The sequence below is a fragment of the Cupressus sempervirens genome, chromosome 6, assembly GCF_028749045.1.
Source record: "Cupressus sempervirens isolate cs-2001-9-10 chromosome 6, ASM2874904v1, whole genome shotgun sequence".
Lineage (NCBI taxonomy): Eukaryota > Viridiplantae > Streptophyta > Pinopsida > Cupressales > Cupressaceae > Cupressus > Cupressus sempervirens.
This window is the reverse complement of record NC_143123.1, coordinates 90,771,930-90,786,713: the sequence shown is the minus strand read 5'-3', so window position 1 is coordinate 90,786,713 and position 14,784 is coordinate 90,771,930. Positions and strand designations below refer to the sequence as shown.

Genomic DNA, 14,784 nt, shown 5'->3' with positions numbered 1-14,784 from the left:
TAGATATTATCATATTTGTGTTACCCTTTGCCTAAAACTCTTTTAAAAACTATAATGCAGTGAAGGTTTTGTAAGCACCTGCCATTGCATAGAATCTTTTCACAATCTATGCAAGCCATTATATCTTAAGCTTTTGTAATTTTTATAAACTCTTTTTCCACAATAGAAATTTCCTCACTACTTTTGTATCCATCTAAATCATAATTAGTAACAAACACAGCCGAATCTTCATAATTAGCATCAAACAACATAGGAAATTGGAGGTTCTTTGAACTATTGCCATGTAGCTTTTGGTAATATACTCCTAAACTATCTACCATTGAGAATGTGATAATAAAACTCTCGATCTTTTTGATCTCACATACACACATGCATCAACAGGATCCATTCCTTTGTGTGCTACTAGATAACATAGAACAATAGTTGTACTGCGACCTCGGCTAGCTTTACAATGGACATAGTTTGTTTTGCCCATTATCACATGCTCATGAATAAATTCTACAGCTTGAAAAATATCTTCAAATGATGGAGCAAAAAGATAATCTCTAGTGGGAATTTTTAGGTGTTTGATACCTTCATCTTGGTACATAGAGGATGGCACCAAAGTTTCATATGACTCATTAAGAGTAACAACAGCTTCTACACCTAGGTCTTTAAGGTGATGCACATCTTTGTGAAATGGAACAACACCTAAAATGAGACACTAATCAATCTAATCCCACCATCAAAACTATGGTTGAAGCTTATTACAGACAACATTATATAAAAGTGTTGGGTAGAATAGTACTCGAGCTCCTGCACCTACAAAGGCCCTCTTCATAGTTTCTCTACTCTTCCATCAATGACTTCATCTTCATGATTAGTGCCATCACAATGAATAGCCTTACATTGAGATTGGATAGGTTTGACCTTTAAAATTCTTATTGCTACCATTCCTTTTGTTATGAATTTGAAATGCTATGCTAATTTTAAAATAAACAAGATTCTTTTTGATAAACTCTGGATTAATGTTGATCCAAATCCAAACGATAGCTTTAAAGCCTACCACAACATTACAAGATAATCAACCCCAGAATTCAATTCAAATCCTCCAAAAATAGTTGAAAAATGTTAGAACCAAAGTGACCAACATAGTGTTTTCCACTAGAAGTTGCTACACTTCCCTGAGTTTCAGATGGAGAGGATTTCACCTTTAAACTTGGAAAGTTCAACTGGTTCTTTTGGGGACTTCTAATGAAGTTAGGCTCTGAAACACTTCTAGTCTGCATCATGGATTTTCCATTATTATCTATCTATTCATTTATTGGCTCCATGGATGCTAATGGCATTACAGGAGGAGCACCAATGCATATTGTGTGTGAATAGAGCTTAGTCATATTTGTGATGCTATGGGTTTTTCGTGGTCTTTCATGGTACTCTCCCAATAACTCAGGCTAATTCATCCAATTTTCATTATAGTTAGGAGCTCTCTCCTTGATAGCACCTTCCTCATGCTTGTATATAGGTAAAGAGAGATATTTCATCAAATCACCAACCACAATAAAATCTCCACGGAACTGAACATACAATGTTAGTATATGATAGTGGTGTCCACATTCTGACTACCGCTCATGTGAACCATTATTGTGGAGCATCCATTTGTATAACTAAAACTTTTGGTCAATGCCTACAAGTAATTTTCCATTAAATGCATTCAAATTGTAAATGACACCCTTTATTTCTATGAGAAATATAAATTAAACTTAAAACTCACAACTCTAAACCTAAAAATTTGGTTCGACACTAAAGAAAAATTGCTCGACACATGAAGGTGTCGAGTGCCAGTTTTACTTGAAACTTGAAGGTGCTGAGTGCTAGTTTTTCTCGACACTTGAAGGTGCTGAGTCACAGATTGCTCGGCACTTGATGGTGTTGAGTGACAGGCAACAGGTGTCGAGTGAGCTTGGCACACAAAGGAAAAATGCAGTAGGTGTCGAGTTAGCTTGGCATTCAAAGAAAAAAAATTGCTCGGCAGCAATGGATGCCGAGTAAGCTCGGCTCCAACTAACAAAAAATTATAACTTAGAAAAAATCTAACATGAATGCTTTCACCATTAAAACTAGAGAGCCAAGTTTTAACCTTTCAAACAAGTTTCTCAAAAAACAATGGATAGAAGAGGAAGAAAAATAGATTCAAGTATGCCTACTTCCTTTCCTATTCAATTGAGATTTAAACTATTACAAAATCTGGGAGCATTCGGCTTCAACCAGAAAACCCTAAATTAACCCTAAAAAGGTAAAACTTCAAACTTTAATAAAATTTAAACTTGTAGCTCTAATGGCTATAGCTTGGAGCAATCATTGCTTCAACATGACAAACCAATAAACTACAAACTTACAAAATGATAGGAAGAAGCACGTGCAATTGCAAGCATGACACTGATTCCTTCTATCTCAACAACAACTGATCTGCTAATCAACATTTTCCTTATTTCTCTACTTTGCAACTTCTAAGCTCTTCAACTTCTTCTACTTCTATTGGTCGATTGGAATAGAACATTCCTTTTGTCTTCTGACCTAAAACATTTTTCCCTCTCATTTCCAAATTTGAAAATCTCACCTACAGCATTCATGTTTTCTGTCTGTTCTGATAGTCATTAGGTGGTAGATGGGCATTTGGCTGCAGGGGCAAGACAACCACTATAGTAAATATTCCAACACTCCCCTTTTATCTCAAGGCAAACAAAAATAAGGATCATAGCTGATCCACATCAACTACACCAAGACACTCTCTTAGGTGTAGAAAAGTTCCAATGCCTAATGGCTTTGTAAATATGTCTACTAGCTGCTACTTAGGCATACAAAATTCCATTATGATATGCCCATTCTCCACCAACTCTTTGATTAAGTGATATCTGATCTCAATATGTTTGCTTCTCCCATGGAAGACTGGATTCTTGGACAATGCAATTGATAAGATGTTGTCACAATAAATTGTGGTTCCATCCTCTTGGCTTTCATTCAAATTTGTCAAGATCCTCCTTAGCCAAATTGCCTGACATGCTACTGCATTTGCTGCTACGTATTTAGCCTCTGCTATAGATTGAGCAACAATAGCTTCCTTCTTGGATGCCCATGAAATTTCACTCGATCCCATATGAAACATGTATCTGGAAGTGCTCTTCCTATCATCTAAACTTCTAGTCCAATCACTATCTGTATAACCAACCAACTTGAAATCATCATTTGCAGTATACAAAATCCCAAATCCCTTGGTACCTTTCACATACCTTAGGATCCTTTTTCCTGCTTGCTAATGGGAATCCCTTAGTGTTTCCATAAATCTAGAAATTAGACTTACTGCATGCATTAAGTCTGGCTGAGTTGCAGTTAAATACATCAAACTTCCAACCATACTCTTGTATAGCATTGGATCCACTCTTTTTCTGTTGTCTTCTTTGCTCAACTTCAGAACTACTACTATTGGTGTGGGGGCTGCCATACTATTCTACATTTTAAATCTCTCCAAGATCTGCCCTACATATTTTCCTTGAGAGATGAAGATGCCATCATGCATTTGTTTTACTTCTATGCCTAGAAAGCATTTCAAGAGGCCTAGGTCTGTCATCTCAAATTTATTTTTCATTGTCTCTTTGAATTCACCAATTAGAGGCTTGTCATTACCAGTAAAAATTAAATCATCTACATACAAGACAATAATTAACACATTTCCATTCGCTACCTTGATGTAGAGAGTTGGCTCACTGTTACTTTTGCTAAAGCCATTTCTCATCAAATATGAGTCAATCCTACTATACCATGCCCTTGGAGCTTGCTTGAGCCCATAAAGAGCTCTCTTCAATCTATATACTTTGTTCTCTTCACCTGCAACTTCATAACCACGATGGTACTCCGCATATACTTCTTCTTTCAATACACCATTTAGGAAGGCAAACTTCACATCCATTTGAAATACCTTCCACTTGTGTTGAGCTGCAATTGCTATGATAGCACACACAATTTCCATTCTTGCAACAAGGGCATATGTCTCATCATAGCCTCTTCCATACTGCTATTTATAGTCCCTGACTACTAGCCTTGCCTTATCCCTATCAATCTTGCCTTCAGCATTGCATTTTGTCTTATAGACCCATTTCAGTCCAATCACTTGCTTCTTGAGAGGCAATTCAGTTAGCTCCCATGTCTCATTTCTTTCTATAGCATTTATTTCCTCATCCATGGCCTTACACCAATTCTTCTCCTTAACAGTTTCTTCAAAATATATTGGATCACTATGAGAAAATAATGCAAAATTAACACTCACATCATATGCTTCATATTTCATCTTAATATATCTCCCTAAGACTCTTGGTCTTTATTAGTAATAGGGAGGAGAGTGTGGGATTAGAATCTTCACTGTTGCTACTTTACTAACTAGCTTAATCTTCACTGGTACTCGGCACTGACACTCGATCATGCCTAGAGGAGCTCGGCAATGACTAAGGCTGCTTGCCTTTTCTTCTCTTTGCTCCTTCTTCTTTCTGTTCATCAACATCCTCTTCACTCATAATTGGTACTTTACTAGAAGTTCTTAGTGACCCATCAATCGATCCATACCAAGACTAATTTTCAAGAAGTTCCACATCTCTTGAAAGAGTCATCTTGTTGTTCAATGGGTCATACAATATGTATGCCTTTGATTTTGAGCTGTACCCTGTGAAGATGCACTTCACTCCTTTTTCATCCAATTTTTGCCTTTACTCTTTATCCACATGTTCATATGCAACACATCCAAACACCCTTAGGTGTTCAACTATCCATCTTCCTTGTGACCATGATTCCATTGGAATTCTTTCATGGATTACCTTTTTAGGACACCTACTAATTAGGTAAACTACTGTTGCCATAGCCTCTCCCCAAAATTTTGTTGGGAGATGTTTCTCTTTCATCATGCTCCTTGTCATTTCAACAATGGTCCTATTCTTTCTTTCAGCCACTCCATTTTGTTGTGGTGTATAGCTGGCTATGAGCTCTTCCTTTATGCCATGTTTCCTTCAAAATTTTACAAAAGAATTGGAGGTATACTCCCCTCCTCTATCTAATCTTAGGACCTTGATATAATGTCCACATTCTCTTTCAATCTGGGCTTTAAATTCTACAAATTTATCAAATGTTTCATATTTCTTCTTTAAGAAATACACCCATGTCCTACGACTGAAATCATCTATAAATGTCATAAAATAAGTACTCCCCCCAATGGAAGTTACTTGCATAGGACCAACTAGGTCAGTATGCACTAATTCTAATGGATATCTAGCCCTCCTAGAATTTCCAAAATTAAATGGAAGCCTATGTTGCTTACCCAAAATATAAGCCTCACACTTGTCACATGAATTTCCTATACGTGGAAAACCATCTACCATTCTTTTATTTGATAAAAAATTTAAACCAACATAGCCAAGATGACCATACCTGAGGTGCCATAGTTGTGAGGGGTCTTCAATCACACTCCTTAGAGCTAATTGTCTGGGAGGTGCAACACCAACTTGAGCTGAGAAACATATCTCTATCCTCAAGGGAAACATTTTTTTCTTTGTCATTTGAACTACTGCAAGTAAGTTGTCGCTCCCATCCTTTTTATGAATGACACATGCATCATTCTCCATTAGCACTTTATATCCATTTTGAATGAGCTAACCAATGCTCATCAAAGTGTGCTTCATACCAGGGGCAAAATACACATTTTGTATTTCCTTCTTCTCACCTTTCTTGGTGTGGACCATAATAGATCCTTTGCCCACAACTAGTAGGGTTCCATTGTTACCCATTTTAATCTTAGATTTGAAACTCTTGTCAATGAATGAAAACAAGGTTTCATTACTAGTCATGTGATTGCTACATCTACTGTCGAGCTACCAAACCTCAGGGCTTCCTTCTTCACCAGCATTACAAATGATGAAGGCAGTGGCATTGTTTCCACTTCCCATGTTCACATTAGCCACATTTGCTTGTCCTGACTGATCATTTTGGTTCTTCTAGCATTCACTTCCATAATGACCATAGTTATGATAGTAGTAGCATTCTACAGTACTCTTATTTGAGTTATAGTTTTTCTTACCTCCTCTTGAAGTATGTTGTGAGCTACTTGCTCCATCTGCTCTTCCTAAGATTTCTATTGTAGCATTCCTTTGTCCTCCATTACCTCGGCCTCTACCTCTGGAGTTTTTTCCTGAGCCATTTCTTCCTCTTGGATTTTATTGAGCCTTGAATGCTTTCTCTTGGGAAGAAGAAGATACAGATCTATTGATCCTATGCTCATGGGTTTGAAGTGTACCCATTAACTCATCCATTGTCAAAATAGCAAGGTATTTTGCCTCTTCTATGGTCATGACCAAATTGTCATATTTATGAGGTAAGCTTCTCAATATCTTTTCCACTATCCTCTACTCTTGATATTCTTCTCCATTTGATTTCAATTGATTAGTCACATTGGAGGTCTTTGAACTAAAATCTATAGCTAATTCATTTTTCTTCATCTGAAGGTTCTCAAACTCCCTCCTTATATTCTGTAGCTTTACAATACAGACTTTATCAATCTCTTTGAAATTCATCTCAAGGATATCCCAAGCTTCCTTTGCATAATTTTTTGCTGCAATCTTTGCGAATACTGTCTCTGTCATTGCTGCTTCAATCAAACTTAATACCTTTGCATCTTTCCTCATTGACTCTTTCAAATGAGTCTTTTGTGCATTTGTGAGTGCATCATACTGAGTTGGGTCTATCACATCATTGAACCCATTAACTAAAAACTCCCACAAATCATATGAAACCATTATGATTTTCATTTTCTTTGCCCATGTATCATAGTTTTGTCCATTGAATGGTGGTGGTTGTTGCCATATCTTTCCTGCATCTCCTACCATATCAAATATCCCAGAAAAAATTTCCCTAACTCACTTTGAATATGGGGCTTCAAAGCTCTGATACCATGTGAGAAATATAAATTAAAATTAAAACTCACAACTCTAAACCTAAAAAAATTTCTCGGCACTAAAAAAAATTGCTCGACACATGAAGGTGTCAAGTGCCAATTTTGCTCGGCACTTGAAGGTGCCGAGTCATAGATTGGTCGACACTTAATGGTGCATAGTGACAGGAAATAGGTGTCAAGTGACCTCAACACACAAAAGTAAAATGTAGTAGGTATTGAGTTAGCTCAGCACTCAAAGAAAAAAAATTTCTCAGCAACAATGGATGCCGAGTAAGCTCGGCTCCAACTGAGGAAAAATTATAACTTAGAAAAATTCTATAGTGAATGCTTTCACCATTAAAACCTAGGATCCAAGCTTTAACCTTTCAAACAAGTTTCTCAAAAAATAATGGATAGAAGAGGAAGAAACATAGATTCAAGTATGCCTACTTGCTTTCCTATTCAAATGAGATTTAAACTATTACAAAACCTAGGAACATTCGGCTTCAACCAGAAAACCCTAAATTACCCCTAAAAAGGTAAAACTTCAAACTTCAATAAACATTAAACTTGCAGCTCTAATGGATGCATACAATGGTGCCTGGAGCAATCACTACTTCAACAGGACAAAACAATAAATTACAAACTTATAGAACAACAGGAAGAAGCACGTGCAACTGCAAGCACAACACCGATTCCTTCTGTCTCAGCAACAACTGATCTACTAATCAACTTTTTTCTTATTTCTCTACTCTGAAACTTCTAAGCTATTCAACTTCTTCTACTTCTACTGGTCAAATGGAATAGAACATTCTATTTGTCTTCTGACCTAAACTGTTTTTCCCTCTCATTTCCAAATTTGAAAATCTCACCTACCGCATTCATGTTTTCTGTCTGTTCTGCTAGTCGTCAGGTGGTAGGTGGGAATTTGGCTCTAGGGGCAAGATAACCACCGCATTAAATATTCCAACACTCCCCTTTTGTCTCGAGAAAAACAAAAACAAGGATCACAGTTGATCCACATCAACTACACCAAGACACTCTCTTAGGTGTAAAAAAGTTCCAATTCCTAATGGCTTTGTAAATATGTCTGCTAGCTGCTGCTTAGACCTACAAAATTCCATTTTGATATCCCCATTCTCCACCAAATCTCTGATGAAGTGATATCAGATCTCAATATGTTTGCTTCTCCCATGGAAGACTAGATTCTTGTACAATGCAATTGATGAGATGTTGTCATAATAAATTGTGGTTCCATCCTCTTGCCTTTCATTCAAATATGTCAAGATCCTCCTTAGCCAAATTGCCTAACATGCTACTGCATTTTTTGCTATGTATTCAGCCTCTGCTATAGATTGAGCAACAATAGGTTACTTCTTGGATGCCCATGAAATTGCACTCGATCCCATATGAAACATGTATCTGGAAGTGCTCTTTCTATCATCTAAACTTCTAGCCCAATCACTATCTATATAACCAACCAACTTGAAATCATCATTTGTAGTATAAAAAATCTCAAATCCCTTGGTACCTTTCACATACCTTAGGATCCTTTTTCCTTCTTGCTAATGGGAATCCCTTAGTGTTTCCATAAATCTGAAAATCAGACTTACTACATGCATTAAGTCTGGTTGAGTTGTAGTTAAATACATCAAACTTCCAACCATACTCTTGTATAGCATTGGATCCACTCTTTTACTATTGTCTTCTTTGCTCAACTTTAGACCTACTAATGTGGGTGTGGGGGCTGCCTTACTGTTCTACATTTTAAATCTCTCCAAGATCTATCCTGCATATTTTCCTTAAGAGATGAAGATGCCATCATGCATTTGTTTCACTTCTATGCCTATAAAGTATTTCAAGAGGCCTAGGTCTATCATCTCAAATTCATTTTTCATTGCCTCTTTGAACTCACCAATTAGAGCCTTATACTTACTAGTAAAAATTAAATCATCTACATATAAGATAATATTTAACACATTTCCATTTGTTGCCTTAATGTAGAGAGTTGGCTCACCATTGCTTTTGCTAAAGCCATTGCTCATCAAATATGAGTCAATCCTACTGTACCATGCCCTTGGAGCTTGCTTGAGCCCATAAAGAGCTCTCTTCAATCTATATACCTTGTTCTCTTCACCTACAACTTCATAACCATGTGGTTGCTCCACATATACTTCTTCTTTCAATACACCATTTAGGAAGGCAGACTTCACATCCATTTGAAATACCTTCGACTTGTGTTGAGCTACAATTGCTATGATAGCACGTATAGTTTGTTTCCCTTGACTTTGAGCCTTGCCTTATGCCTATCAATCTTGCCTTCAGCATTGTATTTGGTCTTATAGACCCATTTCACTCCAATCAGTTGCTTCTTGGGAGGCAATTCAGTAGCTCCCATGTCTCATTTCTTTCTATAGCATCTTTTTCCTCATCCATGGCCTTACACCATTTCTTCTCCTTAACAACTTCTTCAAAATATATTGGATCACTATGAGAAAATAATGAAAAATTAACACTCTCATCATATGCTTCATATTTCATCTTAGTATATCTCCCTAAGACTATTGGTCTTTCTTGGTAATAGGGAGGAGAGTGTGGGATCATAATCTTCACTACTGCTGCTTTGCCAACTAGCTCAGTCTTCACTGGTACTCGGCACTGACACTCAGTCATGCCTAGAGGAGCTTGGAAATGACTGAGGTTGCTTTCCTTTTCTTCTCTTTGCTCCTTCTTCTTGCTTTTCATCAACATCCTCTTCACTCATAATTGGTACTTTACTAGAAGTTCTTGGTGACTCATCAATCGATCCATACCAAGACTAATTTTCAAGAAATTCCACATCTCTTGAAAGAGTTATCTTGTTGTTCAATGGGTCATACAATCTGTATGCCTTTGATTCTTAGTTGTACCCTATGAAGATGCACTTTACACCTTTTCATCCAATTTCTACCTTTTCTCTTTAGGCACATGTGCATATGTAACACATCCAAACACCCTTAGGTGTTCAATTGTCCATCTTCATCATGACCATGCTTCCATTGGAATTTTGTCACGGACTTCCTTTTTAGGATACCTATTAATTAGGTAAATTGCTGTTACCATAGCCTCTCCCCAAAATTCAGTTGGGAGACCTTTCTCTTTCATCATGCTCCTTGCCATTTCAACAATGGTCCTATTCTTTCTTTCAGCCACTCCATTCTATTGTGTTGTATAGCTAGCCATGATCTCTTTCTTTATGCCATCTTTCCTGCAAAAGTTTACAAAAGAATTGGAGGTATACTCCCCTCCTCTATCTGATCTTAGGGTCATGATATAATGTACACATTCTCTTTTAGTTTGGGCTTTAAATTCTACAAATTTATCAAATGCTTCAGATTTGTTGTTTAAGAAATACACGCATGTCCTACGACTAAAATCATCTATAAATGTCATAAAATAAGTACTCCCCCCAATGGAAGTAACTTGCATAGGACCAAGTAAGTCAGTATGCACTAATTCTAATGAAATCTAGCCCTCCTAGAATTTCTAGAATTAAAAGAAAGCCTATGTTGCTTACCCAAAATACAAGCCTCATACTTATCACATGAATTTCTTATACATGGCAAACCATCTACCATTCTTTTATTTGATAACAAAATTAAACCAACATAGCCAAGATGACCATACCTGAGGTGCCATAGTCGTGAGGGGTCTTCAATCACACTCCTTAGAGCTAATTGTCTGGGAGGTGCAACACCAACTTGAGCTGAGAAACATGTCTCTATCCTCAAGGGAAACATTTTGTTCTTTGTCATTTGAACTACTGCAAGTAAGTTCTTGCTCCCATCCTTATCATGAATGATAGACATGTCATTCTCCATCAGCACTTTGTATCCATTTTGAGTGAGCTAAGTAATGCTCATCAAATTGTGCTTCATACCAGGGGAAAAATACACATTTTGTATTTCCTTCTTCTCACCTTTCTTGGTGCGAACCATAATAGATCCTTTGCCCATAACTAGTAGGGTTCCATTGTTACCCATTTTAATCTCAGATTTGAAACTCTTGTCAATGAATGAAAAAAAGGTTTCATTACTAGTCATGTGGTTGCTACATCCATTGTCGAGCTACCAAACCTTAGGGCTTCCTTCTTCACCAACATTACACATGATGAAGGCGATGGCATTGTTTCAACTTCCCATGTTCACATCAGCCACATTTGCTTTACCTGACTGATCATTTTTGTTCTTCTAGCATTCACTTGCATAATGCCCATATTTATGATAGTAGTAGCATTCTACATTACTCTTATTTGAGTTATAGTTTTTCTTACCTCCTTTTGAAGTATGTTGTGAGCTATTTGCTCCATCTGCTCTTTCTAAGCTTTCTGCTATAGCATTTCTTTATCCTCCATTACCTCGGCCTCTACCTCTGGAGTTTTTTCTTGAGCCATTTCTTCCTCTTGGATTTGACTAAGCCTTGAATCTTTTCTCTTGGGAAGAAGAAGATATAGATCTATTGATCCTATGCTCATGGGTTTGAAGTGTACCCATTAACTCATCCATTGTCAAAATAGCAAGGTATTTTGCCTCTTCTGTGGTCATGACAAAATTGTCATATTTATGAGGTAAGTTCCTCAATATCTTTTCCACTATCCTCTTCTCTTGATAGTCTTCTCCATTTCATTTCAATTGATTAATCACATTGGAGGTCTTTGAACTTAAATCTAGAACTAATTCATTTTCCTTCATCTGAAGGTTCTCAAACTCCCTCCTTATATTTTGTAGCTTTATATTATAGAATTTATGAGTCCCCTTGAGGTTCATCTCAAGGATATCCCAAGCTTCCTTTGCATAATTTTCTACTGCAATATTTGGGAATATTGTCTCTGTCATTATTGCTTCAATCAAACTTAATGCCTTTGCATCTTTCCTCCTTGACTCTTTCAAATGACTCTTTTGTGCATTTGTGAGTATAGCATACTGAGTTGAGTCTGTCACATCATTAAACCCATTAACTAAAAACTCCCATAGATCATTTTTGCCATATCTTTCCTGCATCTCCTACCATGTCAAATATCTCAAAAAAAATTTCCCTAACTCACTTTGGATATGGGGCTTCAAAGATCTAATACCATGTGAGAAATATAAATTAAACTTAAAACTCACAAATCTAAACCTAAAAAAATTTCTCGGCACTAAAAAAAACTACTCGGCACATGAAGGTGTTGAGTGCCAATTTTTCGCAGCACTTGAAGGTGTTGAGTCATAGATTGCTCAGCACTTGATGGTGTCGAGTGACAGGCAATAGGTGTCAAGTGAGCTTGGCACACAAAGGAAAAATGTAGTAGGTGTTGAGTTAGCTCGGCACTCAAAAAAAAAAAATTCTTTGCAACAATGGATGCCGAGAAAGCTCGGCTCCAACTAAGAAAAATTTATAACTTAGAAAAATTCTAATGTGAATTCTTTCACCATTAAAACCAAATATCCAAGCTTTAACCTTTCAAACAAGTTTCTCAAAAACCAATGGATAGAAGAGGAAGAACAATAGATTCAAGTATGCCTACTTACTTTCCTATTCAACTGAGATTTAAACTATTACAAAATCTAGGAGCATTCGGCTTCAACCAAAAAACCCTAAATTAATCCTAAAAAGGTAAAACTTCAAACTTCAATAAACTTTAAACTTGCAGCTCTAATGGATGCATATAATGGTGTCTAGAGCAATCAATGCTTCAACAGGACAAACCAATAAACTACAAACTTATAGAACGACAAGAAGAAGCACGTGCAACTGCAAGCACGATAGCAATTCCTTCTATCTCTGCAACAAATGATTTGTTGATCAACTTTTTCCTTCTTTCTCTGCTCTACAACTTATAAGCTCTTCAACTTCTTCTACTTCTACTGGTCAAATGGAATAGAACATTCCTTTTGTCTTCTGACCTAAAAAAAATTTCCCTCTCATTTCCAAATTTGAAAATCTCACCTACCGCATTCATGTTTTTTGTCTATTCTACTGGTCATCAGGTGGTAGGTGGGCGTTTGGCTCCAAGGGCAAGACAACCACTGCATTAAATATTCCAACAATTTTTTTCTCAATAACAAGTTGAATTTCCCCATTTTCAATAGTGAATACAAGAATTCAGCCCTTGTTAGGTTCGTTCTCCTTTGGCATAACACATGTTGTCCCAAGACAATAATAAACATTGTTGTTATCTAAAAATGAGAAACTAAGGATGGAAAACCCATTTCAAATGGATCAAGTTGAAATGATGAGATAATTTCAAATGTTTGATCTTCCAATAGATGCACAAAGTGTGATTATATCTCATCCAAATAAAACTTTGAATACTATACAATACATATGGAAAATGTGTGAGTCTGCTCTTGAATGGGGATTATCATAATTCCATTCAAAGGCTCCCTTTGGTATTTTCAACATACATTTTTCATTGAAAGACCCCAGTAGGAATTTGGAGTTTTATTTCTCCACTGGTAGGATTTTGATTCTTGAGTACGAATAACAGAAGGCTCATTTTCTACCTCCCCATTGGGATTCTTCTATCCACTACCTTTTTTTGACAATTCTAATGCACTTGAATTCAATAAACTTCATTATCCGTTCCTCTAATGCCTCTGTCAAGATTTTCAATTGGGACTGCCCATTAGCGAAAAAATTACTTTTAGCTTCTGTCGTGGTGGAAAATTGGAAATGGACTACAACATCCAATTTTTTGCTTCTTTATTGTGATCAGTATTTTGTGTCAATTGGTTCATTAATTTCATTGAACATGTAATCTTGATGTTATAAAATCATGCCTATCCATTTAAAATCTAGATTTTGCATTTCCTCTTTTCAGATGGAAATTGAGACTTTGACTTCTCCACTGGTGGGATTTCAGCTTCGGAGTTCATTTTTCATTTTTTTTGTTATAAGTGAAATTTGAATACATATATGTAGTCATTATCCTTTGATCATAAAATCTAGAAGCCTTTGATTGAAAACTGATGTCAAAGACACTTGATCTTGGAAATTGCATTAATTCTAGGAATTTGAACCATGAGACTAATCTTTGAATTCTAAATTCCTCAAACTTAGAGAATTTGGAATGTTGCATTCTAGGTCTTCAAACCAATTCAACTTCATGAGAACATGTTAGTAAAATTAGGGAACACATTAAGGGAATTTCTTTTGATGGGAGGAAAATTTAAAAATTTAAAAATGGTGTAGTGAAAGTTCACCTATACCTAGCTCTAAATAGGGATTATGTGCTGCAAAGTATGTAAAGAATCCAGAATCTTAGATTTCATAGACCAGGCCTTATCCATTGGGCTATAGAATTGATGCAGGAGCATCCAGAGGTATAAGGGCAATCCTGTGTCACCCAAAAAAAATGTACTTAGATTTACTTTCTGTTTCATGTGTTTTCATTTTTGGATACCCATTTGGGTCAAATAAAGGTTCCAACTCTCACAGTTCCAGTATTAGTGTGTTTGAAAATCCTAAAAAAATAGGAGCATGTAACTGGGCCATCATTCTGGTAAAATAGAAGGTGTAAATTGGCCAGATGAATGTAATCGTTATTTAGAGCATTCTAGAAAAAGAACCAGGTCAAAAGGCCCCATGGTTTGAAAGTTATTGCAATTTTTCAGGTTTTGGAGACCTCCTAAGAATGCTTCAAAGTCAAGTTAGGGGCATTAAATGACCTCAAAAAGGGCCAAAAAATGGGGGATGAGTGAAGCTTTTCCATAGGTCTATAGAGCGCTTTGAGAGCTTTCCAAAAATGTAAATGATTCATCAATCGGAGCTACGGTTCAAAAGTTATGCCTCTCGAAAGTTTGGTTACCATTTTT

General features: G+C 36.5%; 1 pseudogene; it reads right to left on the bottom strand.

The window, feature by feature from the left end:
- Positions 1–313: 313 nt before the first annotated feature.
- On the bottom strand, positions 314–933 carry LOC149551345 (phosphatidylglycerophosphate phosphatase PTPMT2 pseudogene; annotated as a pseudogene).
- Positions 934–14,784: the final 13,851 nt, after the last annotated feature.